General features: G+C 43.9%; 1 long non-coding RNA gene across 1 annotated transcript; it reads left to right on the plus strand.

Moving 5' to 3' along the window:
- Positions 1-27,347, plus strand: LOC146354915 (uncharacterized). The gene is made up of 3 exons (XR_014787436.1): positions 1-114; positions 20,807-20,975; positions 27,007-27,347. It is a non-coding gene; the product is annotated as an uncharacterized LOC146354915 (long non-coding RNA).
- The last annotated feature ends 209 nt before the right edge of the window (positions 27,348-27,556 follow it).

The raw sequence follows: 27,556 nt of genomic DNA on the forward strand, positions 1-27,556 counted from the left end.
AGATTCCTTTTGGCTTTCCCATTTCTGGAGGCCTCTCTTCTGAGAGTAGTGGGAGAACAGAACGATAAAAAAGGATGGCAACCAAGAGAGGAGTCAGAGCTGGGACTGGAACAGGTAAGACAAGAAACTATGATAAATCTCGTGGCATGTACAAGGAAAATGAACTACAATTGATAATAAGATTTTAAAAAAAGATTTAAGCAACACTGCTTTGTGCTGCTACTCAAAGTTTTCATACTGTCCTCTATTTCCATGACTAATCAATTTACATTACACAAAATATGGGGGAGGGATAATTGTAATGAACAAAATAAAAAGGTAAAGGTGTCCCCAACCAGTCATGTCCGACTCTAGGGTGCAGTGCTCATCCCCGTTTCTAAGCCGAAGAGCCAGCGCTGTCCGAAGATGCTTTCGTGGTCATGTGGCCGGCATGACTGAACACCAAGGTGCACGGAACGCTGTTACCTTTCCCGCCGAGGCGGTACCTATTTATCTACTTGCAATTTCTTGCTTTCTAACTGCTAGGTTGGCAGGAGCTGGGACTGAAGACGGGAGCTCACTCCGTCACGCAGCACTCGGGTCTCGAACTGCTGACCTGACGACCTCCCAGTTTGCAGTTCAGCGTCTTAACCACTAAGCCACTGCGGCCCCGAATGAACAAAATAGTATAATATAAAAATACGTACTGGCTTTCTGTGATTTAGTGGAACAGAATATTAGAACCAGTAAAGAAGGATGAGGGAGGGAATCTGTGAGATGGAGAGGGCTGGGTCCCTATTTACTCTTAATCTAATCTAATCTAATCTAATCTAACAAGTATGAACCTTTGTCTTGCCATACATCCCCACTGCTTCTGCATTGTCATGTGTTTTAAAACTATAAAATCTTTTTTGTGTGCACTTCTGGAGCTGCTTCACACAGGATTTTTTTTTTACCTACTTATTCTATAAATGATTTATTTCCTGTGGTGATTATGGTGACTACTGAATGATATCCAAAACAGGGCAAAGGTTCCACAGCATTGGGGTCACCTCAAAAAAGGTCACAACTGATGTGACTTCCTAGAAAGAGGGGATTTTAAGCAAGGACAGTCCAATGGATTCTAATGAGTGAGGCAGTGACCTGGTTTGCATGCCATGGTGTGGTTTGTCTTGGGTCCGCGTCTCTCATGGGCTTCACTTTGCATATCCAACCCCTGCTTGGGGGTTGTTGTGTTGTGCAAACCCGACAAGCGTGGGTTATGCAAGGGCTGTTTAAACCATAGTCTGTTCTAGGATTATGCGAGGGTTGTTTAATTTCTATAGTTCATTCAGTTCAGTGTCTGAATGAACTATAGAAATCCTTCTCTTCATCTCATGTACAATATATTATAATGCTATATCAGTTTCACTTTAACTCCCTGCTCAGTTGCAATACCATCATTTCCCTAATATGCTAATTGCTAAGTCTTGAAGGGCTTAACAAAACCTAGGTTGCTGTGTATAAATACAATGGAAATAGCACAGTGAACGTCTTAATACACAGGAAAGTAAAAAAAAAAGAGGCTGAAAACTCCCTCTTCATTACTTTTATTAGTTGCCCTTTGTGTCCTGACAATGTTAATTTTGTTTTCTTTCTTGTAATTTGGTTTTAAATTTAGTAATTATTAAGCAGTTAACACAGCAGGCTCTCACATTCTTTAACACAACCCTAACAGTTGTGCCTTGACAACATTCTGTATGTTTCCTCTCTATGAATACTGCTAGGAAATGCTCAAAACGCTGTTTAGAAATATAAAACTAACTTTATAAGGCTTCAATCCTGTACCCACTTACCTGGGAGTAAGCTCCAGTGAAGTAAATGGGGCTTGTAAAAAGTTTGGGTCTGTACCTTAGGAAGATAACATGGTGGTTTTTACTACAATCACTACAGGGCTTACCTCTCTGAGTAGACACACATAGTATTGTACAGTACATAAAGCTAAAACCTAAACCTTCTCTCAGGCCAGGTAATTGCAGGGCAGGCATGGGAGTGAGCAATGTACATGGGGTGACTCATGCATGCTGAAGGGCAAGCTGAGAAAATGTTCCACATCTGGCTGCATGTGGAGAGTCGTTTGCATTGTTCCTAAGTCTAGAGGGGGAATGTTTATTAGGGGTAAACCCTGAAACCCTGTTACCAATAAGGGATTTGCTCAAACCCCTTCATCTGCTGAATCAGGTGTAGAACCACAGGGGCCCTAATCCAGCCTCCGAGATTCCCCAGATAGCGGCGCCACTTTCCCCCGGTCCCACCCCCACCCTCTTTCTCCCAACCACGGATCATTTGCTGCTTTCCCGTTTTTTGTGCAGCCTCCCCTCCCTCCTCTAAAAGGTTGAAATGCCTCTCCTAGGGCTTATTTACTGGCAGGAAGAGCTTGAAGCTACAATAGGCTGACCTCTTTTGTTTTTCGGGCCCACCCCATTTGCCTTTGTCCTCGCCCCCTTTGTCTTCAGCCCACCTGCCACTGGAATGGGGAGCCTGAGAGCTTCTCTAAAAATTGAATTTGGCTCTTGGTCTGAAAGAGGTCCAACACCCCTGTGCTAAATGAACATGTGAGGGGGTTGTTGAGGCTTTACTAGCCCACCACTGATACATGTGCTAACCATGCCCCCCACTGGCTGACCATTTTGTGGCCTTTTGAAGGTGCCATACATATGTACCAAAGTTGGTTTGGGATTTCTCCTTGTGTGGAGGACACACATGGGGGTTTAAGTGAACCCCCCAATGCTACTGGGTGGTGTAGTGGTTAGAGTATCAGACTAGGACTGAGTAGGCCTCAGCTGAAATTCCCACTCAGCCGTGAAGCTTAGTGGGTGATCTTTGGCCAGTCACTATCTCTCAATTTAAGTTACCTCATAAGGTTATTAGGATATATTAATTAATCTTCTTCATACAATGAGAGTGAGCAGGTATGCTCCAGCTAGGTGTGTGATGCTACTCAAAGCAACAGAAAAAGATTCAGCCAAAGAGAATAGGATACAGGCAAAGCAATGGATGTATAGGATCCAGTATGTAATTCTGTCCAGATCTTGCCAGTCTGATTTGTTTAAGGTGAAACAGGGACTAATTTACCATGTCTGAGGGTAACTCTGAGTGCCTTTCTCTCACCCCAGAATCACTGTAGAGGGGTTTACGTGAGAGGTTTGTGGGGTCTGTGGGCTACCACTGCCCTCACTGCTAATGTACCTGGCAGCCATGGCCATGCCAGTTGTGCATTCGGCACGTGTGAGAAGGGGCCCTACATGCGTACTGATGTAGGAACATAGAGCTCCTCCATGCAAGGAGAGATCCTGATTGGCCCAAGATCTCCCCTTACGTGGAGGAGCTCTACATCTATACAGACAGAGGAACATGTGACTAGCATGTGTATGTGGCTGGTGAGCATGACTCCACTCTCCCCTGTAACATGTGAGGGATGTTCGTTTGAACACCTACCGTGCATCTTTGTGGGTGGGGAGGGCATCTCCATTCAGAGGGATTCGAGAGCTCAGTTCTTACCTTCGCACCATAAGAATGTGTGGAAGGGGAGCAGGAGCGGGATCCCGTTCACATGCAGAGAACCCTCCATGTGTACTGGTGTATGTGTGGGTACCGTCTACAGACAGTTGAATGAATGGTAGGTTGGGTTGGAGTTTGCACCCCCATGTGTTCAGTGTCCACAGATACTGAATGACTGAAGAGGGCTTGAATGAGGCTCTACGCGCATAAAGGTATGTGCATAAAGGCTGTTCCCCACATGTTTGGGGAGTCCTGTGCAATCACACACTGAAGGCGAGGACAAGGCTTGCATGTTGGCAAAAGACTGCCCCCCACCCCACGCTTTAATCGACACTGTGCTGAAAGAGAAACAATGGAGCAAAGAACTGTCCGTGATGACAATGAAAAGTATGAAAGGGAAATGGGAATAAAATCAACATTTCTTCCCCTTAAACACCATTCATCATAGAGTAATGGAAAGGTACCATTATTATTGATTATGACATGATAAAACTGACAGAGTGTTGCCTATTTTCTGTTTCTCTGTTCTAGAAAGAAGATGAAACATACACACATTTATTTATTTAAAACATTTGTATCCCACCCTATATCATTAAGATCTCAGGGCGGTGTACAGATAAAATCAATTTAAACAGTATACAGCAATAAATAATTTAAACAGCTAAAACATATTAAATCATTAAGCTAGCTAATACTAATTTAAAATCTGAAACAATAAAACAGTTAAAACAGTGTACAAACTCAGGGAATCCAATTAGCCATCAAAGGCTTTGGTAAAGAGCTATGTTTTAACTTGGCACCAAAATGAAGCCAGTGTCTGTGCCAATTGGGCCTCCAAGGGGAGGGCATTCCACAACCAGGGTGCCATAGCAGGAAAAGCCCTCTAACACATCCCACCGTAGTGTATGTCTCACATTGGTGGGACATAGGGCTCCTCCAATCTTCAGGCAGGCATATGTAGGGGGAGGCGCTCCCTCAAATATCAAGGTCCCAAGCCTCTTAGGGCTTTAAATGTCATCACTAGCACCTTGAATTCCGATCAGAAGCATATTGGCAGCCAGTGCAATTCCTTTAAGACTGGTGTTATGTGATCTTAATGTGATGTTCCAGTCAACAGTGTAGCTGCTGCAGTTTGCACTAGTTGCAGCTTCCAAGTCATCTTCAAGGGCAGCCCCACGTGAAGTGCATTGCAGTAATCTAATCAGGAAGTTACCAGCGTGTGTATGCTACTGTAGTTAGGTTATCACTCTCCATGAAAGGCTGTAGCTGGCAGATCAGCTGAAGTTGGCCCCAAGTACTCTGGGCCACGGAGTCCACCTGGGGCTCCAGTGACAGGGATGGTTCTAGGAGTACTCCCAAGCTATGCACCTGCTCCTTTGGGGGAGTGTAGTCCTATCCAGGAGAGGTCGCTTGCCCAGCTCCTGGACTTGGGAAGCACCAATCCAAACAGCTTCCATCTTGTCAGGATTCAGCTTCAGTTTATTGACCCTCATCCAGCCCATTACAGCCTCCAGGCACTGATCCAGCACCTTCACCATCCCAGCTGACTCCGACAAGGAGAAGTAGAGCTGAACATCATCAGTGTACTGGTGACACCCTACCCCAAAACTCCTAATAACCTCATCCAATGTCTTCATATAGATGTTGAACAGCATGGGGGATAGAATAGAACCCTGTGGCACCCCACAGCTTAATAGCCATGGGGTAGAAGAGGAATCCCCCAATATTACTCTCAGGAATCTGCCCTGCAGGTAGGAGTGGAACCACTGTAGCACAGTGCCCCCAACTCCCATCCCGCAGAGCTGATATATTGATATATTTTGATGTAGCACATATTAAAGGGATGATAAATTGCAACACAACAGAAAATTATTTGTGATTTCATACTGAATTTACAATTAGCAGACAGAGCTATTATTATAAAATTGCTAGTACAATACCTGAGTGCTTGGCAGGCACAAGTGTGGTTGCAGAATCACGTAATGTTGCCTTATTTGTTTATTTCTTGTTCAGGAGAAGAGGCATGACACAGTGGGTAGAGCACATGCTTTGCATGGAGAGGGTAAACAAATTAAATTCCTGGCATCTCCAGTTAAAGGCTGCCAGATGTCAGGGCTGCAAAAAACCTCTGCCTGAGATCCCCACTTCCTCCCCCTCCCCTTTTTTTTTACATCTCTAGAAAGGCTGCCAGCCATATGAGGCTGGATGAACCATTGATTTGACCAGAGCCCAAGCAAAATTGGGGAGGGGGGGCAGTAAAAACATGCGATATGTACCTTCATACATACCACTTCCCATCTCATATGCACAGTCTAATGATATGTATTTATAATCAGATATAGCAATATGGGGTGTAAGTGTGTGTGTGTGTGTTTCAGTGAAACATATATATACACACACACACACACATGTACACACACACACACACATATATATATATATGCTAGACCTGTAAATTCTATTAGCAGCACTGGCTTCTACTGTCCCTGACATCAGTATTTGTTGTTGTTCAGTCGTTAAGTCGTGTCCGACTCTTCGTGACCCCATGGACCATAGCACGCCAGGCCTTCCTGTCCTCCGCTCTCTCCTGGAGTGTGCTCAAGTCCATATTCATTGTATTGGTGATGCTATCTCGCCATCTCATCCTCTGCCGTCCCCTTCTCCTTTTGCCTTCAATCTTTCAGTCTCCTTTTGCCTTCAATCAATCTTTTCAATCTCCTTTTGCCTTCAATCATCAGGGTCTTTTCCAGGGAGTTTTCTCTTCGCATTAGGTGGCCAGAATATTTGAGCTTGAGCTTCAGTATCTGTCCTTCCAATGAGCAGTCAGGGTTGATTTCCTTTAGGATTGACTGATTTGACCTCCTTGCAGTCCAGGGGACTCATAAGAGTCTTTTCCAGCACCACAGCACATATACAGCCTTGTCGTACTCCTTTCCCAATTTTGAACCTATCGGTTGTTCCATGTCCGGTTCGTACTGTTGCTTCTTGACCCTCGTACAGGTTTCTCAGGAGACAGGTAAGGTGATCTGGTACTCCCATCTCTTTCAGAATTTGCCACAGTTTGTTGTGATCCACACAATCAAAGGCTTTAGCGTAGTCAATGAAGCAGAAATAGACATTTTTCTGGAATTCTCTTGCTTTCTCCATGATCCAGCGAATGTTGGCGATTTGATCTCTAGTTCCTCTGCCTCTTCGAAACCCAGCTTGTACTTCCGGTAGTTCTCGGTTCACATACTGCTGAAGCCTAGCTTGTATGATTTTGAGCATAACCTTGCTGGCATGTGAAATGAGCGCAATTGTGCGGTAGTTTGAACACTCTTTGGCATTGCCCTTCTTTGGAACTGGAATGTAAACTGACCTTTCCCAGTCTTGTGGCCACTGTTGAGTGATCCAAATTTGTTGGCATATTGAGTGCAGCACTTTAACAGCATCATCTTTCAGGATCCTACCCCATTATGGTTCTTTGTTCTTCCTAGCAGCTGTCCTGCCGTCCTACCAAGCAGAAAGAATGCTGGGACTGGCAGTTCTTGAGAGTGCATATCACGTAGGGAAGCACAAATTTGTCTCTCAAAGAACACCTTCTAGTTTTAACTGCACAGCTACACTCTCTCTGTTCTAGAGAAGGGCCTGGCCCAGCAATTCACTGTTCAAAATGTATCTTGTTTTGCTCTAACACTGCTTTTCAGATTGGCTCCAGCAAATCTCAGATCTGGGCAGGAGGTACATAGATAAGGTAATCTGTAGTTCTGTCTGAGGGCTTCTCCACACAAGCTTTTATCCTGCTATTGAGATGGCTCTGTCATGGAAGTTTGCGGGCTCTTTAGATGACGTTGTAAACCTCCAGGGCATCTCCTGACATTTTCCCCAGCCAATCCCATGTTTTCCTCAAGTGCAAAAAATGTGGCATTTTTTCCAGTCCATGGAACAGGAGCGCCATGACCTCCCTGTAAAATTCTCCAGTAGTGGAAGAAACCACTGTGTCTGGGCGGCTGTGGGCATTTGTTTTCAGTTGTTGGGGGCACGGTCAGGATGACGAAGGCATTGAGGATGGGCTGCAGGGTGTGTTGCACCCGGGAGATCCTCAGTGGGGATCCTCTTGGCAAGGAGGGAAGAACAGGCGGGAGTGTTCCTTACACGGAAGGAGACCGAGCAGATTTGGCAGGCACGAGGGCAGGATTCTCCCACCAACTGTGCTCTCTCTCCCTTTCTTGCAAGGAGGGGGGGGGGCACATGGTTGGAGGGGAGCTCCTGCCTCTGCTCAAGTCTTGCCGAGGAAACCACCTGTCTACCATGTAAATGCTTGAGCACATTTCTCGATTGTAGGGAGAAGAGGGTAAAATGCCTCCCTGCGACAAAGGGAGATGGATCTGATCCCCCACTCCACCAAACTCAGAATCAACACCCTCTGCTGATTCAGAGCACCCAGTAACTTCAATGGGGCTTACTGCCAATAAGTATGCAGAGGGTTGCAGACTTATAGCACGATCTTATATCTACTGAGAAGTAAGTCCCATTGACTTCAGTGGGGCTTACTCCTAAGTAAATGTGCCTAGGGTTGCAGACTTACAGCAAAATCTTACGTCTACTCAGAAGTAAGTCATAGCTTTCCTGGGGGCTGCGAGGAAACAGTACAGCACAAGTTAAGAGATGAAAACAAGACACCCCCCCCCCCGTGTGCCTTTGGACAGATGCCAGGAAGGGAGGGAGGTGCTCCTTTGATTCAAACCATGTCTTCTGAGTGGCAACCATCTAGGATGGCATGGAAGAAGGTGGGGCAGACATCTGCACAGGGTTGGCATGGCATGTATGTGCATACAGCCATTGAATGGACTTGCTCATAGACTCATAGATTCATAGAATAGTATTGTTGGAAGGGGCCTATAAGACCATCGAGTCCAAACCCCTGCTCAATGCAGGAATCCAAGTCAGAGCATCCCTGACAGATGGCTGTCCAGCTTCATCTTGAACGCCTCCAGTGTGGGAGAGCCCACCACCTCCCTAGGTCATTGGTTCCATTGTCGTATTGCTCTAACAGTCAGGAAGTTAACATCCGTATGATTGGGAAGCCAGCCAGCCACTATCTCTTCTCCTAGCCCACCTTACAGGGTTGTTGGGAAGCCAGAATAAGGGGGAAGAGCAACAACAGCGTGGGGGGTGGAGGAAGAAAGCCAGTAGATGGGAAGCCACCATGAGGACCCAAGCAAGTGTATCTGGAAGGAGGGTTCCCTCCACCTTTACACTCACTAGAAGGGCTTCTGATTTTTCTGTGCAGCTATGAAAAGGTATAGAGCAGAGGGAAGCGCTATGAGAGATGCCTGTATACAGGGCCAGTCTAAATCCCAGAAAGGATCTGGAATCAAAAGGGCCAGTTTGTAGTGGGATAAAATGCCAGATGTGAAGAGAGCCTAAGAGTCTAGCTGCTCTTTAGGCTGCAGTCCTATACTTATTTATCTGGGAATAAGCGCCATTGAACTTAGTGGGACTTACTTCCGTGTAGATGTGCGTAGGTTTGCATTCCTGGCGTATATTCTTTTGCATTTTTAGACTATAATTTTCAGTTGGAGAGAAAAACTGTGTTGAGAACATGAGCTTGTGTGGGATTATGCAGGATATCTGGCTGGTCTTGAAGAGGTTAGAGCAGTGGAGGCTGGTGGCTCCGATTTTGGTGGGGCTGTGAATCCACTCTGGAAGCCACTCAGTCAGAACCAGCCAGCGCTCTAACAGAGCTATCCAGGGTGCTGTACCCTATCCCCAAAATAGGTTCAGAACATTGGGCAGCTCCTTTAGAGTTATGGCTGGTCCTAACTGAAACGCTGAATGGATTCACAGCCCCACCAAAATCGGAGCCACCAGCCTCCACTGGGTTGGAAATTTCTTCATCACATGCACACATCATTCACAGTTCAACCCACATCTGCTACATGACTAGGTAAATGCTTTGTGTCTGTACAGAAAAAGGATATGTACTGAAGAAATGACACGACTGCTTCATCTAAGGAGAACTGGTGAGCTAAATTCTCTGCATGGGTACACTCAGCTCATTTGGTTCTACAAACTGACTCTAAGACTCCCAATATCTGTAGCCAAGTCCAAATGTTTCATGCATAAAAACTTGTCAGGATGTCAGCAAAGCTTTCGACAAAGTGCCCCATGATATCCTGATGAGCAAACTAGCTCGAAGTTGGCTAGATTAAACAACTCTCAGGTGGATCCACAGTTAGCTACAGAACTGGACTCAAATTGTGCTTATCAATGGGACCTTCTCCAACTGGGGAGAAGTAACAAGTGGGGTACTACAGGGCTCAGTCCTGGGCCCAGTGCTCTTCAACATTTTTATTAATGACTTGGAGGAGGAGGTGCAAGGAATGCTGATCACATTTGCAGATGACACAAAATTGGGCGGGATAGCTAATACTTTAGAAGACAGAAACAAAATTCAAAGTGATCTTGATAGACTGGAGCGCTGGGCAGAAAGCAATAGAATGACATTTAGTAGGGATAAATGCCAAGTTCTGCAACTAGGAAAAAGAAACCAAAGGCACAGTTAAAAGATGGGGGATACGTGGCTCAACAACACTACAAGCAAGAAGGATCTTGAAATTGTTGACGATTACAAACTGAATATAAGCCAACAATGTGATGCGGCTACAAAAAAGGCAAATGCTCTTTTGGGCTGCATTAAGAGAAGCATAGCTTCCAAATCCCGGGAAGTACTAGTCCCCCTCTACTCAGCACTGCTTAGGCCTCATCTGGAGTACTGTGTCCAGTTCTGGGCACCACACTTTAAAAAGGATGCAGACAAGCTGGAGAGGGTTCAGAGGAGGGCAACAAAGATGATCAGAGGACTGGAAACAAAGCCCTATGAGGAGAGACTGAAAGAAATGGGCATGTTTAGCCTTGAGAAGAGAAGACTGAGGGGAGATATGATAGTGCTCTTCAAGTCCTTGAAAGATTGTCAGAGAGAGGAAGGCCAGGGTCTCTTCTCGATCATCCCAGAATGCAGGACACGGAATAATGGGCTGGAGTTACAGGAAGCCAGATTCCGGCTGAACATCAGGAGAAACTTCCTGACTGTTAGAGCAATGCAACAATGGAACCAATGACCTAGGGAGGTAGTGGGCTCTCCCACACTGGAGGCATTCAAGACGAGGCTGGACAGCCATCTGTCAGGGATGCTCTGACTTGGATTCCTGCACTGAGCAGGGGGTTGGACTCGATGGCCTTGTAGGCCCCTTCCAACCCTACTATTCTATGATTCTATGTACTATTAGATTTTTTTTTAAAGCAGTCTGGCCTCCAGGCCTCCTATATCCAGTTCCTTGGAAGTAAGCTCTATTGAAATAAGTGAACTTACATATATACGGCATGATCCAGTGTGGTGCTGCACCCCCCACCGATTCCATTCTGCAAGTGAGACTCACCGCTTGTGCAACAGAGATCGAGCGCTTCCAGGAGCAACCAGAAATGAGTGGAAATGCTCATTTCTGGCGTAGCACGGGTCAGCAGAGCTCCCATAAGGGAGCCAGCCTGCCCCAACCCGGAAATAAATGTTGCCGCTCATTTCAGGGCTTCCTGTAGGAAGCGTCAAATCTCAGTTGCGCAAGCAGTGGGTCCTGCTTGCGTAACAGAATCAGCAGGAGGAGCTGCTTGTGCCACAGCCCCGTTGGATACCGCCCATACGATTGCCCTGTAGTAACTGCAAAACTTTCCTTCTACCAAAAACCCGTTTTAAGGGTCCATTAAATGAATGTAAGCGCAATAAAGAATGAATACATTTGTATTCTTTAAAAAATACCCACAGAAGGTATTTATGGAATGGTCAACCAAACCATCCTGTAGCCCCACTCGCTAACTGAGGATACTTTCCGGTGACGGAACATATTTATTCTCTCTCTAGCTTTGTTATATATTTAGGTTGCAGTTCTGTGCACAATTACTTCAGTGCCACTAAACACGCTCTCATTTACTTCCAAGTAAGTATCATTGGAGTGGGCTGCACACCTATGATTAAGAAGGAGTTCATTGCTTTTTTGCTCTTGGTGTATGAAGGAAACATAGCACCGTGCAACAGCTTTTTCATGGTTCAGCGGTTGCTTACTGTTAAATGTTGGTTATGCTTGTGTACATTGAAGACTTGAAGATCTGGTTCATTTCCAAATGAAGGATTTTGAGTGATCCATTATTGACTGGATCAGATCAGAGGAATGGATGTAGACTTTTACTGGTTTATCTTAGCCAAGAAAGAATTTTCTTTTAACTCTTACCATGATAAAACTCAAGTGTAAACCACTCAGTGAAATGAGCCAAGATTCAGCCAGAACGTCCCTTTTCACTGTTTATGAAGCTTTCTAGTGTCAAAGGGCATTAGGTCAGATCCTGGCTATCTAATCTATCTACCTCTTGAGGGGCCCAAAGCTGCTTACAGTAAAATTAAAACAAATACAGTCTGAACAATAAAACAGAGCAAAAAACCAAGCCAGATGTTAAAACATACAACAGGAGCGGAGAAAAACAAAGCGAAAGCACAGTGAAACAAAAGGGTATTTATGGAATACCAGAATGTCAGATAGGGAGCCAGCTGGCAATCAAAGGCAACAAGTTTCACAACCTGGGTGCTGCAGGTAAGAAGGCCATGTCCGACATCCTGACCAACTGAGGGCGCAATCCTATTGAGATAGATGGTTGCCTTCGGCCTCCTCTGAAGTCGGAGGCAACTGCCTATCCAATGCAGAGTGGCTGAAGCACGGAGGAGAGGATTCCTTCCGTGCACTGGCTGCCCTGCAGTTTTCCTTAGCTTCTGCTGTCTCCTCCCCGCCCCCGGGAACACCCCCTTTTCGCCCTGTCTGTGCTCTGTGTTATGAGCATGGACAGGCACAGAGGGGCAGCCGCTGAGGTTCTCTCCGTCCCAGCTACAAGGGGGAGGGGGCAGGGAGCACGGTTTCCCAGTTATGAGTTCATAGCACTGCCCACAAGCTCGGAGCTGGGAAACAGAAAAATCCTATCTCCCCCGGATGCTGTCTAGGGGACATAGGATTGCTGTCTGAATCTATGATGGCAACAGAGCACAGAGCAGGACCTCAGAGGAAGACTGCAGTGAGTGGGCAGACTTATATGGGAGAGGGTGGTCCTTAAAATATCCTGGTCCCAAACTGTTTAGGGTTTTATAGGCAATAACCAGCACTTAAGTGTTCATAGGTCTGCCTATATGATTTTGAAATCAGAAAAACGAGTAAGCCACACCAATTTGCCTTGGTATTTACAGTGGTAGCAGTGTATTAAAGATAAGGTTAGCTGTAATACAAAAGTTTTTAAAAAAATGTTTTCAGTTTCCAAAATGTTGTTGCCAGTTTTCCTATGGTGTTTGGTTTCAAGCAAGTTCAATTTTCACTAATTACTATTTCAATCTTCCTACTTCTCTAGACATCCCAGTACTTTCAGAGAGAAAAAAAGCAAAATATGATAGCTACTATATATATATATATATATATATACACACATACAGTTTGACCATAGTGATAACACCAATGCTGCTAACGTCCGAGAGAATGGCATATGTTATGGTGTATGTCCAAAAATGGGTGAATGTTGACATTTACTGGTACATCTTAAGAGTGTATTAAGCTCATTGGGAAATGTCAGAAAATGCAAACTGAGTGCCTTCAAATGTCAATTTCCAAATGTCATCCTCTTTTCCACCATTTACAGGTAAATGATATATACCATGACATGGGTATAAATCTCAAAAAGCAGACACATGACATAACTATTTTGGACATTTCCAGTGTTTCCATTAGCCAAGGGGTTCGCAAACCATGTGGTAAAGAACCTCTACCATATACACAGTGAATCAACACAGCTGCACAACTTTTGGCAGTGGCTTCTGTGAAGGAGCATTTCTGTAGCCACTTCCCCTAATTTTTTCTGGTAGCATGAAAAACCTTACTATTGTGTCAGATGCTGTTCTTTTACCACCAGCAGTATTTAGCATGTATATGTAACTTTAGTCCTTTTATAGGAATCAAATAATTTACCCACACATTATAACCACCATATCAACAATATAACAATAAAATAACACATCACACACATATCAGTGTGTATTGTAATCTCACCTTGCACAATAATGTCCTCAAGCTTGAGTTCGTAATTCCATGGTTAGGGCTGGTAAAGCCACTGCAGATAAATGGTTTTCCAGAGCCTATGCCTATGGAAGCAGTTCTGTAAAGGGAAATCGATGCCTGTGTTTCCAACTGTCCCATCCCCAGTACTGAAGTAAGATTCAACTGATAATTCAGATGGCTTTTGTGCATGAAATACGAGGGGGGCACCAGCTTGTCCTTCACCTCAGCAGCAGAATGTCTTGGCCCAGCCCTGGTCTCCTGATGTTAACGCTCCTTCAGCCTTGTACTGGCACAGAGGTACTAATTTTGTCTTCAGTCGTAGGCAGTCTCATCTAATCTAGAGGGCTGTGTTATTAGCTGTCATGCATCTTATGTACAAGTGAGAAGGCCTCATAGTGATCATTGCCAAGGAACACTCTAAAGAGCTATCTTTGCCTGCTGTGCTAGACTCAAAGGGTCCCTCCATGCTGACAAGCTCCTCCCTGTAGAACAGAGTAAGCCTCTCTTTATATTTCTCAAGACCTACTTACAGTCTCCACTCCAGTCTTGTCTATAAAACATCACCTTGCTGCCTAAAACTCAGCCTTCAGCCCCACAGCCATCCATTATCCTTACCCTCAGCAATACACTGCCTTATTTATTATCCATTTCAAAAAGAGGCATATTTACCTTTTTTCTTTCTGTTGTTTTGGTTCCTTCTGGATCTTTACTGCTTTGGAAAACCAGATGGGAGGAGCAGAGACGTAGAGAGACAAGGACTAAGCAGACAGAAGGAGAAGCAGTGCCTCCTATGCCTGCTGCATACATCAGAGTCTCATGTGGATGGAATGAAAGCCAGAAGATATAAATAGGCGTGACTCAATATTATTTGACTTGGCTCTGTGAGAGACGTGTACTGATGTCACGTAACAGTGGCGTATTGGGACACGGCGAGACACTGACCGACAGGCATGTCTGCTTTTTCTGTATTCATTTATTTGTTACATTTATATCTCGCTTTTCCTCCAAGAAGCCCAAGGCAGTGTACATGAACCTCCTCCTCTCCATTTTATCCTCACAACAACCCTGAGAGGTAGGCAAGGCTGAGAGTCAGTGACTGGCCCAAAGCCGCCCAGCGAGCTTCATGGGAGAGTGCGGACTAGAACCCCAGTCTCTCCAGTCCTAGTCCAACACTTTAACCCCTACACCATACTGGCTGTCTGGAAATTTGGAAAGGGTGACAGAGGTGACAACTGAGTCACATATCTAAATAAACGTCTGATTCATACTGTATGAGCTGACATGCAGCTATAAAAATAAACTTGGGGGAATCCATTTAAAGAGACTCTGTCAGAACTTGGACCAGGACCTGGACTGTAATAACAGGTGCAGGTTAGTCATGCTGTTGCTGTACTGGCTTAAGGGTGGCCAGATGTGAAAGAGGGACAGGTCTCCTGCCCATTTAATAGTTACGTACAACAGGCAGATCTACCTTTCTGTACAACTATTAAAGTGACAGGAGGCCTGGCCTGTTTTGCATGAGGCCACCTTGGCCATAGCGGGAAAGGGCTCTGCCACACCTCCGCATCCATCCAGAGCACATTTTGCTGTGGTTGGATTGAGAGGTTAAGGAGTTTGATTCATTATTAGCATCAGACAACTGTGAAATTATGGTGCTATAAACAGTTAAATGTGGAAAAGATGAGAGAGGTGGCAGCTGAGTCACACGTCTAAATAAATATTGCCTGATCCATACTGAGAGGTGGCATGTATCTTGCATTTCTGTCCCTTCCCTTCTCTTCACATAGACTAGGAGAATCTCTACTACAGGCCTGTATAAGAGCCCTGCCAGGAAGTTGTATTAATAAACCTGTTACCAACTAGGTAATGTGTCCTATTTTATAAAAAAACTGTCCTCTGTTTGAAAGTGTCCTTTATTTGAAGGGCTGTCCAGACTAAGTCTAGTTTAAAGATAAGGAACTCTAGGGAGGGACAGCAGACGTCTTTCATCCATCAACGGTTAGCACCTGGACAGAAGACTAAGCAGGCACAAATCACCTGGTCACAGTCTTCCCAGTATGGTGAGATGTTGGGTCCCCAGCCTTTTTTGATTGGTGGGCACATTTGGAATAAAGCAATCCATCTGTAAGCACCTTGAAAATAATGCAGTGATTACTCGAAGCCAACATGGATTTGTCAAGAACAAATCCTGCCAGACGAATCTGATCTCATTTTTTGATCAACTAATCTCCCTTGTGGACTGTGAGAATGCTGTGGACATAATATACCTCGACTTCAGCAAAGCTTTTGACAGTCTGCCCCATGATATCCTGATGAGCAAACTAGCTACAAGTGGGCTAGATGAAACAGTGATCCAGTGGATCCACAGTTGGCTACAGAATCGGACTCAAAGAGACCTTCTCTTATCAATGGGACCTTCTCAAACTGGGGAGAGGTAATGAGCGGAGTACTGCAGAGCTCAGTCCTGGGCCCAGTGCTCTTCAACATTTTTATTAATGACTTGGAGGAGGAGGTGCAGGGAATGCTGATCACATTTGCAGATGATCCAAAATTGGGTGGGTTAGCTAATACCTTGGAAGACAGAAACAAAATTCAAAGTGATCTTGATAGACTGGAGTGCTGGGCAGAAAACAACAGAATGACATTTAATAGGGACAAATGCCAAGTTCTGCATCTAGGAAAAAGAAACCAAAGGCACAGTTACAAGATGGGGGATAATTGGCTCAACAACACTACAAGCGAGAAGGATCTTGGCATTGTTGTCAATTACAAGCTGAATATGAGCCAACAATGTGATGTGGCTGCAAAAAAGGCAAATGATAATTTGGGCTTCCTTAATAGAAGCATAGTTTCCAAATCCTGGGAAGTACTAGTTCCCCTCTACTCAGCACTGGTTAGGCCTCATCTGGAGTACTGTGTCCAGTTCTGGACACCACACTTTAAGAAGGATGCAGACAAGCTGGAGAGGGTTCAGAGGAGGGCAACAAAGATGATCAGAGGACTGGAAACAAAGCCCTGTGAAGAGAGACTGAAAGAACTGGGCATGTTTAGCCTTGAGAAGAGAAGACTGAGGGGAGATATGATAGCGCTCTTCAGGTCCTTGAAAGGTTGTCACAGAGAAGAAGGCCAGCATCTCTTCTCGATCATCCCAGAATGCAGGACACGGAATAATGGGCTCGAGTTACAGGAAGCCAAGTTCCAGCTGAACATCAGGAGAAACTTCCTGACTGTTACAGCAATACGACAATGGAACCAATGACCTAGGGAGGTAGTGAGCTGGCCCACACTGGAGGCTTTCAAGATGAAGCTGGACAGCCATCTGTCAGGGATGCTCTGACTTGGATTCCTGCACTGAGTAGGGGGTTGGACTCGATGGTCTTAAAGGCCCCTTCCAACCCTACTATTCTGTGATTCTATGATTCTATGAATTTTGAGAGTGTGTCATGGGCACCATCACAAAATGGCTGTCATTGTCTTTTTTGACGATGCATTACCTCTTGTTTGGCCAACACTTCTATGGAGACTGAGTACAATAAAGATTCAACAGAAAATGAATGCATCCTCCCTCTCACCTGCTTAGCTTTATGTAATTTTGTAGTAACCATGTTTGTGTGGGTGGGGTGGGGTGGGGTGGGGTGGGGGGCTTTTAAAAAAGAAAGTGTTGGTTTGGAGCTCGATTCATAATTAAAGATTAAAGATCTATTTATAACTGAAGATTATGCTTTAAAGATCAGCTCTGAGCAGAAACAAAAAAAAATGTGGAAAGCTTCTTTGTTGTTGTTGTTCAGTCATTAAGTCGTGTCCGACTCTTCGTGACCCCATGGACCACAGCATGCCAGGCCTTCCTGTCCTCCGCTCTCTCCTGGAGTGTGCTCAAGTTCATATTCATTGCATCGGTGGTGATACTATCTAGCCATCTCACCCTCTGCTGTCCCCTTCTCCTTTTGCCTTCAATCTTTCCCAGCATCAGGGTCTTTTCCAGGGAGTTTTCTCTTCGCATTAGGTTAGCTGTGTGGACATGAAACTAAATTTTCTCCCTTAGTTCTCAGAGGTGCAAGTCAGAAGTACTTCCAGTGAGATTACGGAGCCAAATGAATGGAATGATGTCAATTTACACCATTGCGATCAATGTAGTAATGCCATTGGAAAAAAACAGCACAGGCCTTTCGTATTTACATTTTGACATATTTTGAACTAGTAAGAGAGAAAAATTAATCTAGAATTAGTCCCACTCAGGTTATTAATATAGCACCCACACAGGGCCGGCCTTAGGGGTGGGTGAGCTGAGTCGTCACCCTGGGCGCTGAGCTGAAGGGGGTGCCAAGCTGAGCTCAGTGGCTGTGTTTTTTTAATGTACTGCCTGCAGTGAGCTAGAGTGGCAAAAGCAAGTGTCTGTAACCCTTCTTTCAAGGTTCTACAGGTTGCTTGGGTACTAAGTACTAACTACAAAAATGATCTTCCTTCAATTAGCTTTAAAGTATGTTTCTTTTTCAATTTCCACTTTGATGTCATTTGCACCAGGTAAAAATCAGTGGAACACAGCTTTACTTTGAGGCAATGCTACTCAGCACTTAGCACCTCAAATACTGTAAACACTATAACCACTATATAAATAATAATAAAATAAAGCCTTAAGCTGTAAGAGGTCAGCTTGATACCTTTTTTATTTATAACTTTTCTTTATTATTTTAAAAGATAGAAATAATGGATATTCTAAAATAAAGAACGCTTACCAAAAGATAGGAACTGCTACAAACCAAAAAATGCAAGTAAAACCTGTGATAGTTCTGCTGTGTTGCAAAGTGCACTGCCACTGCTCAGAATGTGGCTTTTCAAACTTTGGCTTGTGCAAACTGTAGCACAGTAGGCTGAGAGATCAAAGTTTTGAGCAGTGTCGTCTTGATAGACATCACAACTGCACCAGGCCCCATAAATTCTCTGGTTGGCGTTGCAAAATTGACCGTGGGGGGGCACAAAAGGCACTCCTCACTCCCAGGATGCTATTTATCCTAGGGCTGGCCCTCCACCCACATCTTTTCTTTAACAGGATAAGCAATTCTCATAATATAAAACTGAGCACTTTTTCTTTCTTTCTACCTCCCTTTTGCCCTCAGCTGATTCACTATAATACTTTTTCAGAATGTTGAAACTGAAATCTGATTCTTTATCAAAATCTATCCTTCTGCCTGTGTTTGTTATCTTACAGGCTCTTAGCGCTCCTGAGCTCTAGCTATACATGTTGTTTTCTTTGCAACTGTGAATACAGAGCATTGTAGAAAATTGCAAAATAAGGTACCAAAAAAGCCAGGTTGGTCATTTCACACTGTAAGTTTATATACTTGTAACATGTATTATTACGTTAAAAATTGTGCATTTATTAATAAAAATATGTAGGTTAGATGCCATGATGATGATTTTGCTAGAAACTATAAATGACCATGGCTGCAAACTCGTATTCGGAGAACTTTTGTAGGCATGCTGAAGGGCTTGCACAAACCCATGGGATTTTCATCCTTTTTTCCATAGGACAGTAGGCTACCATTCCATAACTCAAATTGCTTTTGAAACTCCTTTCAGTTTGGGAAGTCGCTTGCCATGCAGCATGGGGAGCTGCTGTTCAAGTAGCACAGGCCCAAAGACCCATTTAAGGCTTTAAACGTTAGAGGGTTGTTGTTATTTTGGATATAATAGGGCAGGGACGAGTGGAAGGTAGATTGGGATCTACTGATAGACTTCTAACAGAGCAATCCTAAGGGTGTGTGTGTTCGTATGTATGTATGTGTATAGATTCTGGTGGAGAAACTATTGCTTCCTGGGCCCTGCTGGCTTGTGCAGCCCAGGGCAGATGGTGATGGGGCAGATTTTCTGGGCTGCTGAGCATGTGCTCAAAGGCCCCCCTTTTTAAATTCTAGGTGTGTGCCCGCCTCTGCCCCCACTCTGAATCACTGGGCATCTCTATATCAGCCTAAAACCCTACAGTTAAAATGGGGCTTTCTGCTTCCATTTTAAATGCAGGATCGTGACGGACTCTCTCTCGCCCCTTTTCCCCCTCCTTTACCCCCTTATCTGAGTCTTCAGTATGTTTAATTATACAGCCACTAGATGGCACTGTGGTTTAGCACCTCTTATTACGGGATTTTCTCTTTTCACAGGGAACTCAAGCAGAACTCAAGTGCTGTAATTTGATAGCTCATTATCTCTGCTCTTTTAAAAAATGGAATAAAAGTAATTTAGTGCAGGAGACGCCCTGGAGGTTGCCAATGTTATCAAAAGGACCCTCAAACTTCCGTGAGTAACCAATCTCAATAGCAGGATAAAAGCTCCGTGTGAAGAAGCCCTTGGTGTTGGATCTGGATCTGGATCTGGCTGGTAGACCTTGGGGTTCTACCACAAAAAACCAAGGTAGATCCTGCAAGCCTGAAGTCTGCCCACCCCTGTAATGGGGAATGAAAAATGGGTTAAACGTTTTATAAATAACTTGAAAAATTGGCATGGTGTCCAAACATTCTAGCTAAATTCGGGGCACATAAGTTAGCCACACCTGGGCATGGATCTTAATTGGATTAGCGGTTAGTAGTGAATACTTCCTACAGCATGTCTAATGATAACCAGGATAAATTGGGCAAATAATCCTTTCAGATTATTCCTACCTCCACGCCAAATTCCTTCTGACTACATAAATAAATACATGTTTGATGCATGGCAGTGATGTTAAGATCTTCTTAAGATACAGTCTGCAGAAAAACAGGAGCCACAATCCATTGGCATGATTAAGCCCATTGAAATTACTTAATTTAAAGGCACCTAAGAGTGCAATCTATGTATGTCTACTCAGGAGGAGGTCCCATTGAGTTCAATGGGTTTTATTTCCAGGTACATGGGAATAGGATTACAGCCTAATCATATTAGATTGTGACCAAATTGTTAAAGGTCTGGTGTTTATTATCTTACTTCACCTGACATACTTGCTTTATCTTGCTTCCTGTTGGTGGGGTGGGATGGGATATCCTTGGAGATGCTCTTTTAAGAGTTCTCTTTGGAAGATATAGGATCATTCTCAGGCATTTTGAGAGTTCAGGTCAGGAGTGCAATGTCACTGGCTGTCAAAAGTGCTTACATGAAACTGCATACAGTTTCACCGTGTGCAATGTTGTGCAATTTGGCAGGTGCGCAATAAAAAAATGAATAGGAGATGTACGTCACAGCGTGGGGGAGAAGGAAGAACACCACCTATTAAAAACGTATGTTGAAAAATTATGAAAAAGAGGAAGGCTCATATATCCAGAAAAACATCTAGTGAAATTAAGGATACGCGGTAAGGGAAATCTACCGAACGTAAGTGTTTTGATTCTGTTGTGGTTTCAAAATCACTCCTTTATTTTGACATAAGATGTTGTCTATGGCTGCAGTTCAGCAAGGAGTGATCCGAAGCCTGAAAATGTTTGGGCATGGATTGAATCCAGTGTGCACACAAGGTGCTGCTGTGATGGTATAAAAAGTCCCTGCACCTACAAGCCCAGCACGTGCAGGTGTTTGTATCCCCAGTCCAATACAAGAGCCCATCAGCAAGTTGTGTGCCTGCTGCTGTGTTCATGTGGTGGCTCAATGAGATGGATGTTTGGTGGACTCAGATCCATTTTATTTATTTATTTATTTACTTACTTACTTACTTACTTACTTACAATATTTATATACCGCTCCACATCAGAAGATTTTGGTGCGGTGAACAACAAGGTAAAAGAATAAAACACCAAGTTAAAAGAGTTAACACATTTTTTAAGAAGATAAATCCCAATAAGGTGGAATTTAATAAACACACTGGTCACACAGAGAAGGCCTCTTGACATAACGTCTTCAGGAGGCGCCGGAAGGAGCACAATGTTGGCGCCTGCCTGACCTCTAAAGGCAGGGAATTCCACAGGAATTGGGACTGCCATGAAACAAAACCCATGTGCAGCCACCACTAGAAAGCTACTCCCGAGGAAGTAATTGTTGAAATGCAGCTAACATGTCTGAGCCAAACAACACAACAACTGAACAGGTAGCAGTCCATGATCAAGCCTCAGCCAGTAGTAGATACTCTTTCAGTACATGATTACTGTGAAGCTGAGATTCTAAAGATGTATTCCTATGCACACTTAACTGGGAGTAAGCCTTACTGAACTTGGTGGGACATGCTTCTGGGTAAACATGTATTTAATCTTCTCAAAGATAAAAAGGACACGATCCAGATCATGTGTGATTCTGACATATTTGCTTTATCTTACTTATTATTGGCATAGTGGGATGGGATATCCTTGGGGATGTCTGGCCATAGCTTCTTTCCTAGCCTGTCCATAATCTCCTTTCCTTTCTTTAATGCAGGGGTGGCCAACTTGTGGCCCTCCAGATGTTTTAGCAACTCCCCTCAGCTGTAGCCAGCATAGCCAATGGTGAGGGATGATGGGAGTTTTAGGCCAACACATCTGGAGGGCCACAGGTTGCCCACCCATGCCTTAAAGTGTCTGCTTTGTGGAATTAAAGGTTGTTCTTCCTTTTGTTTTGTTTCTCATCATTGTGTACTGCCCTCTTCCCAGGAGAGAGACTGAGTTCTTTTTTTCTCTGTAGGAAGGAAAGAAAGATCTCTGCCCCTATTCTTGCCCAGGTAGAGCAGTCTCAGCTGCCTTTTGGGGAGGACCATAGGACAGATGGGTACTAGGGTGTCAGCAACACAGCAGTCTAGACGTGTGCATAACAGAAATCTCAAACTGGCACTAATCTGAAATAATCAAATGTGGAAATGCCCTTATAGCAGATTATCTCATTGGCACATATTACTTTTTTTAAAATAGCTCATCTTATTAGAACATGCACTTTAGTATTTTGGTATAGAACTTTATTTAGGAATCAAAGGCACTCATGAAATACATCTAATTGCCCACCCACATCTGATCCCACACTCGATGCATTTCTACATGAGGCTTTTATCCTGCACCTTTACGGGGGCTTCTGCTTCCAGATTCTTTGCTGGATTAAGATTGGCTCCTTTACCTGTGACTTTTTCCAGGGGGTTTCTTTCTCTGCTTTTCTATATGTTCCATTACACAACCACTAGATGGTGTTGTGGTATAGCAGAATTGTGCAATTACATGGGGCTTTTATAACGCATTTTCTAAATAATAGCAGACTTTCCTCATTAGGAAAAAATCATGATAATGGTTGCAAAGAGCGGGAGAGGCCTTGAGGATGACAGTGTCGCAAAAAGGACCCACAAACTACTGTGAGTGAGCAATCACAAGCGCACAATAAAAACCTCATGTAGAAGGGCTCACACATGGTATGGCTTTGCTGCCTACTGCCTATTTGCATGGCCACAAGCTCCATTGTTGTCACATTCCAGGGTGGAGTTCATTTGACTGTCCTGTTTGCATCATATCATATCAACTTTTTCAGTTTGGGGTTAAAACCACCGAACCAGGAGGAGGAAAAATGTGAACCCAGATGTGCCCCTGGAATGGCTCAGCAGAGTCTTTGTACTTAGAAATCTGCTTGAAATACACGGGGTGGGGGTATTTACTTATAACTAATGTCTTTCAGTCTGGTGTTGGGAAGGAAAATATTGTGTACCGGAGAGGAATTTGGCCTCTTCATAGTCTTTGTTGTTCCTTGATTTGCTTTTCCTTTCCCAAATCAAATGACATGCACCTCTCCTAAATGAATGGAGAAAAGGTATTAATGAATGCCCCTTTTAGAATGAAACAATGAAAAGTATAGTGTAATGGATGCTTTTGGCACCACATTAATTATTATTATTATTAATTATAATAAACATTTTTATCCCACCTTTCCGCCCAGGCAGCATGCGTGATCCCCCCCCCCTTCCATTTTATCCTCACAATGACCCTGTGTGATAGGACAGGCTGAGAGAGAGAGTGACCTGGGGTCACCCAGTGAGCTTCCTGGCTGAGTGTCCTGCTCTGACATTTTAACTGCCACGCTACACTGACTTAGAATATATTTTTTTAAAATTATTGTTGATTGTCAAATTCTAACGTAAGGTGTTTTCATTACAGCCCATGCAAATATACCAGTTCTGTATCGTGATGGGCAAACTCCCTTATTACCAATTTCAGGACCAGATTGATAACATTACAAGTAGCAGCTGGAGGGAGGAGCTGCTCAGTGCCCGGACTTTCAGTCAATGCCCAGAATAGCCAGGTGGCTCTTGATGGCAGCCAAGGTGGGCAGCAGTGTGAGTTGGGAGAGGTAGTAGGTGCACTTTCCCTGGGCAAAACTGGGGGTGCAAAAATCAAATGTCATTTATGTTGATAGTTATATTAAAATAACATTAACAGCCAAACCTTCTGCATATCCACTCATTAAATAAACCCCACTGTGTTCAATGAGACTTACTCCCCGGGGAATGTGCATAGGATTTCAGCTTAAATTTTGTATTTACAGCATTCCATACTGTACATTTAGTATAGTTTTATTAGGTTTATTTATTTATGTATTTATTTATTTACTGTACTTTTAAACTGCTCAGTTCTCTGGGCAAGTGTACGATACATACAGTACGAACATTAAAACAAAAAACAAAAACAGCGCAGAATAAAACAAAGATAAACCCAGCAGTAATTAACTTTCAGGATGGCAGATGAAAAGCTAGATATTAGCTTACTCAAAGGCTTATAGCGAGGGCAGCAAGCCAGGCAGAAAGGCACAACTGCAGCTTCTCATTGGCATTTTGCCACAGTAAAGTATATTCAGACACAGAACTTCCCCAGAGGAGAACGCTCAGGATTCCCAGAGCAATGCCCTTAAAGGTCCACAGCCATCTTTAACTCAATTCTCCCCAGGTTTTACTAACCATCTCCCACACAGGTTCAGTCAGGAAAGGGGTTACTCTTTCTTCATAAAAGAGTAAGAAGAACCGTGCTGGATCTAGAGTGGCCATGTGCCCTACTTTACAGAGGATAGTCCGGTTTAAGGTTCTAGTACTTGTACACAACTTGGGACCGGGATATCTGAGAGAATACCTTCTCCCTTATCAACCTGCCTGGTCACTGAGGTCATCAGAGGGCATGCTCCTGGTGGTTCCACATGGACCTATGGCCCAACTGGAGTCCACCAGAAGAAGAGCCTTCAGTGTCGTGGCCCCCTTCCATGGAATTCTCTGCCTTTGGAAGTCAGGCAGGTGCTAACATAGTATTGCTTCCGGTGCCTCCTAAAAACATTGTTATTTCAGGAAGCCTTCCTTGAGCGACTGTCCGCGGTTTTATCAGAACTCTGCTTCTTTTTTAAAAAATAGTAATTATTTAACATGGTGTTTTTATTCTTTTATCCTATCCTTATTGTTCACCTGAAATCTTTCTGATGTGGAGTGTATACAAATGCTGTAAATAAATAAATAAATAAAATATTTGAAGGCAACTTCTATTTGAAAGATGGTTTAAAGAACCAGTCCATATCCAATTTAAAGAACCATAAGAAGAGAGAGTTAGGGAGCAATCCTATGGCCAGTAGACACTGCCTAGAGGGCCATAGGATATGCTCTTTTCCAGGAACCGACCTTGGACCTGCGCTCTGAGGTCAGTTCTGGAAAACCAACCTCCACCCACGTCTGCATTGCCTCCAAGGCAGCACAGAGAAGCCCCCTCTCCACGCTCGGAAGAGGAGTGTGGAGCTGGGCTGGGGGCGTTCCAGGGCAGGGAGAGCGGAGCTGAGTGTCGTACAGCAGCCTCCTCTCCTGGTTGCCCCTCCGGCCCCCGTGGCTAGACAGCCAAAAATGGCTGTCTAGCGGAAAATAGCAAAGCAGGAGAGGCGTGGAGGGAATGATCCCCCCTGTGCCTCTCCTCTCCTGCCTTGCTTTGGATAGGCAGTCGCCTCCAAGTTCGGAGGCAGCCACCTATCTTGATAGGATTGCGCCCTTAGTGTCTTGAAGTTGCCCACCAGCAGTTAGACCTTGGACAGCAAACTGAGCAGGTGCACGCTTCACCCCGTCACTCTTCTCCACTATGGTGAGATGTTTTGTATAGTAGTTCTTTCTAAAGGAACATCTATACATATAAATTGCCATATGCAAACCTTATGCAAATCTTATGCAAATCCTCTTTCGTTTTCTTTTCTTTTTTTTGGCAATGTGTAAGTAGCCACACTAGCTGGATCAGAGCAAAGGTCTATGTAGTCCAGCAACCTGTTTCCAACAGTGAGATAGAAAAAGAGAGAGAGAGAGAGAGAGAGGAGAGGCAGAAGTGGTAGCCTTCCTGTCTTTAACATCCAGGCGCTATAATCTATAACTTCTTGTTAACAATAGTGAGATGTACACCACTGCCTGCAAAAATATTCACAATGTGTTTCCCCATGCTCCAGTCAATTTCATTGATAAATTTAAAAACTCCATCTCAATAATTATCTGACACATATATATATATCTGCATTTATGGGGCTATGTAATGTAGGCCAATATGATCAGTCTTTCAACAATTAGATGGTTAAAAATATAAGGAATTGTTCATATATCAAGTTTAAATGACCCAAGACATCACAATTTAAGTGAATTTGAGAAGGAGAAAAGGAAACATCACCCCTGTGTATTTGCTCATCACCTGCCAGAGTTAAGCCAAGGTTTAGTCATATTCCCATCTAGGACCATTCTGGGTATTGAATGACCCACAGGACAGAGCTCCCCAACCTATCATTCCCTATAAACAGGGGTTGTGGTGAGTCTAATATATGAATAGCGATACACTTCTAATAACTCCTACTTTGAAAGGAAATTGAACAGATCATAATAAAGAAAAGATATATAAAAGATAACGTGCTACAAAAATCCTCTCTTCTCTGACAAACAGTCACAAGTGCCTAATGGTAAGGAAGGTAATCCATTTGGCAAACCCCTTCTCCAAAATTACATGGCTTACTATTTATTGATTTCATTTCTATACTGCCCAATAGCCAAAGTTCTACCACTAGGGTAGTTATCCTTCCCTGTAGCTTTCATCCCTCCAGTAAAAGGTGGCTGTCACTTCCTTGGGGATACCATGGCATCTGCAGGACACTGATCTTCCTTGGGGAGTGAATGCTACTGTGCCTTTTTTCTCCTGCTCCTTGGTTCTGCTGCAGGCATCTGATTTCCTGCTGCTACAATTTTCACAGAAACAGGTCAGCTCTGGAGAAGATGGGAAGACCATCAGCAACCTCCACTGTGATGTTTCCAATCCCTCCTTCTATTAAGTTCTCCCAGCAGGCTAGCACCACTTTCTTGGAAATCAGCTATGCCACTTATCAGCATTTATAAAGTATGCAATATGGGCAGGTAACCACAGCCATGTTTCAGACATATTTTTTACCTTTGTTGCTGATTTGTCCACTTTTTATTGTGCAGCTGTTGTTTTAGTAGAAGAAAAGTATCGGTCCCTGGCTGGGAAGAAATTGAAGAATCGTAATTATGTTATGATGAGCTGGAAAAGAAAACACAGAAAAATTGGAATGCAAAGCATGATGGATGGTACTTTTGTCAAGTGGGAAAGTGGCAAGAGAGAGCCAGGCTGCACAATAATAACCTTTCCTCTGTGATTGTGTCCAGTTTGGCTGCTAAAATGCGGCGACATGCCATCCAACAAAGAATTACCATTTCTTCTCTCTTTGTCTCTGTTATATTCATTTTGTGGGCCTTGTAAAGTAGGTTATGTAGTCATCAGCAGCAATAAAAAGGAGACAAAGCATAAATAAGCATTTTTTTAAAGGCAAAGCTATAAATACTGGAGATATTTTATATTTATCTATATGAATTTAATATTTCAAGAATAATCTATTTCTTTTGTGGACAAGTGAATAGTTGCTGTGCTTGGAGAACAGCCTGAAACGTTTAATCCACAAGGACCTAAGTACAATAGAAGACCTGTGCTGGATCAGTCCAAAGGCCTATCTAGTCC

This window comes from Heloderma suspectum, chromosome 2 (genome assembly GCF_057233095.1).
Source record: "Heloderma suspectum isolate Gila_16-S chromosome 2, 16-S_ref, whole genome shotgun sequence".
Taxonomy (NCBI): Eukaryota; Metazoa; Chordata; class Lepidosauria; order Squamata; family Helodermatidae; genus Heloderma; species Heloderma suspectum.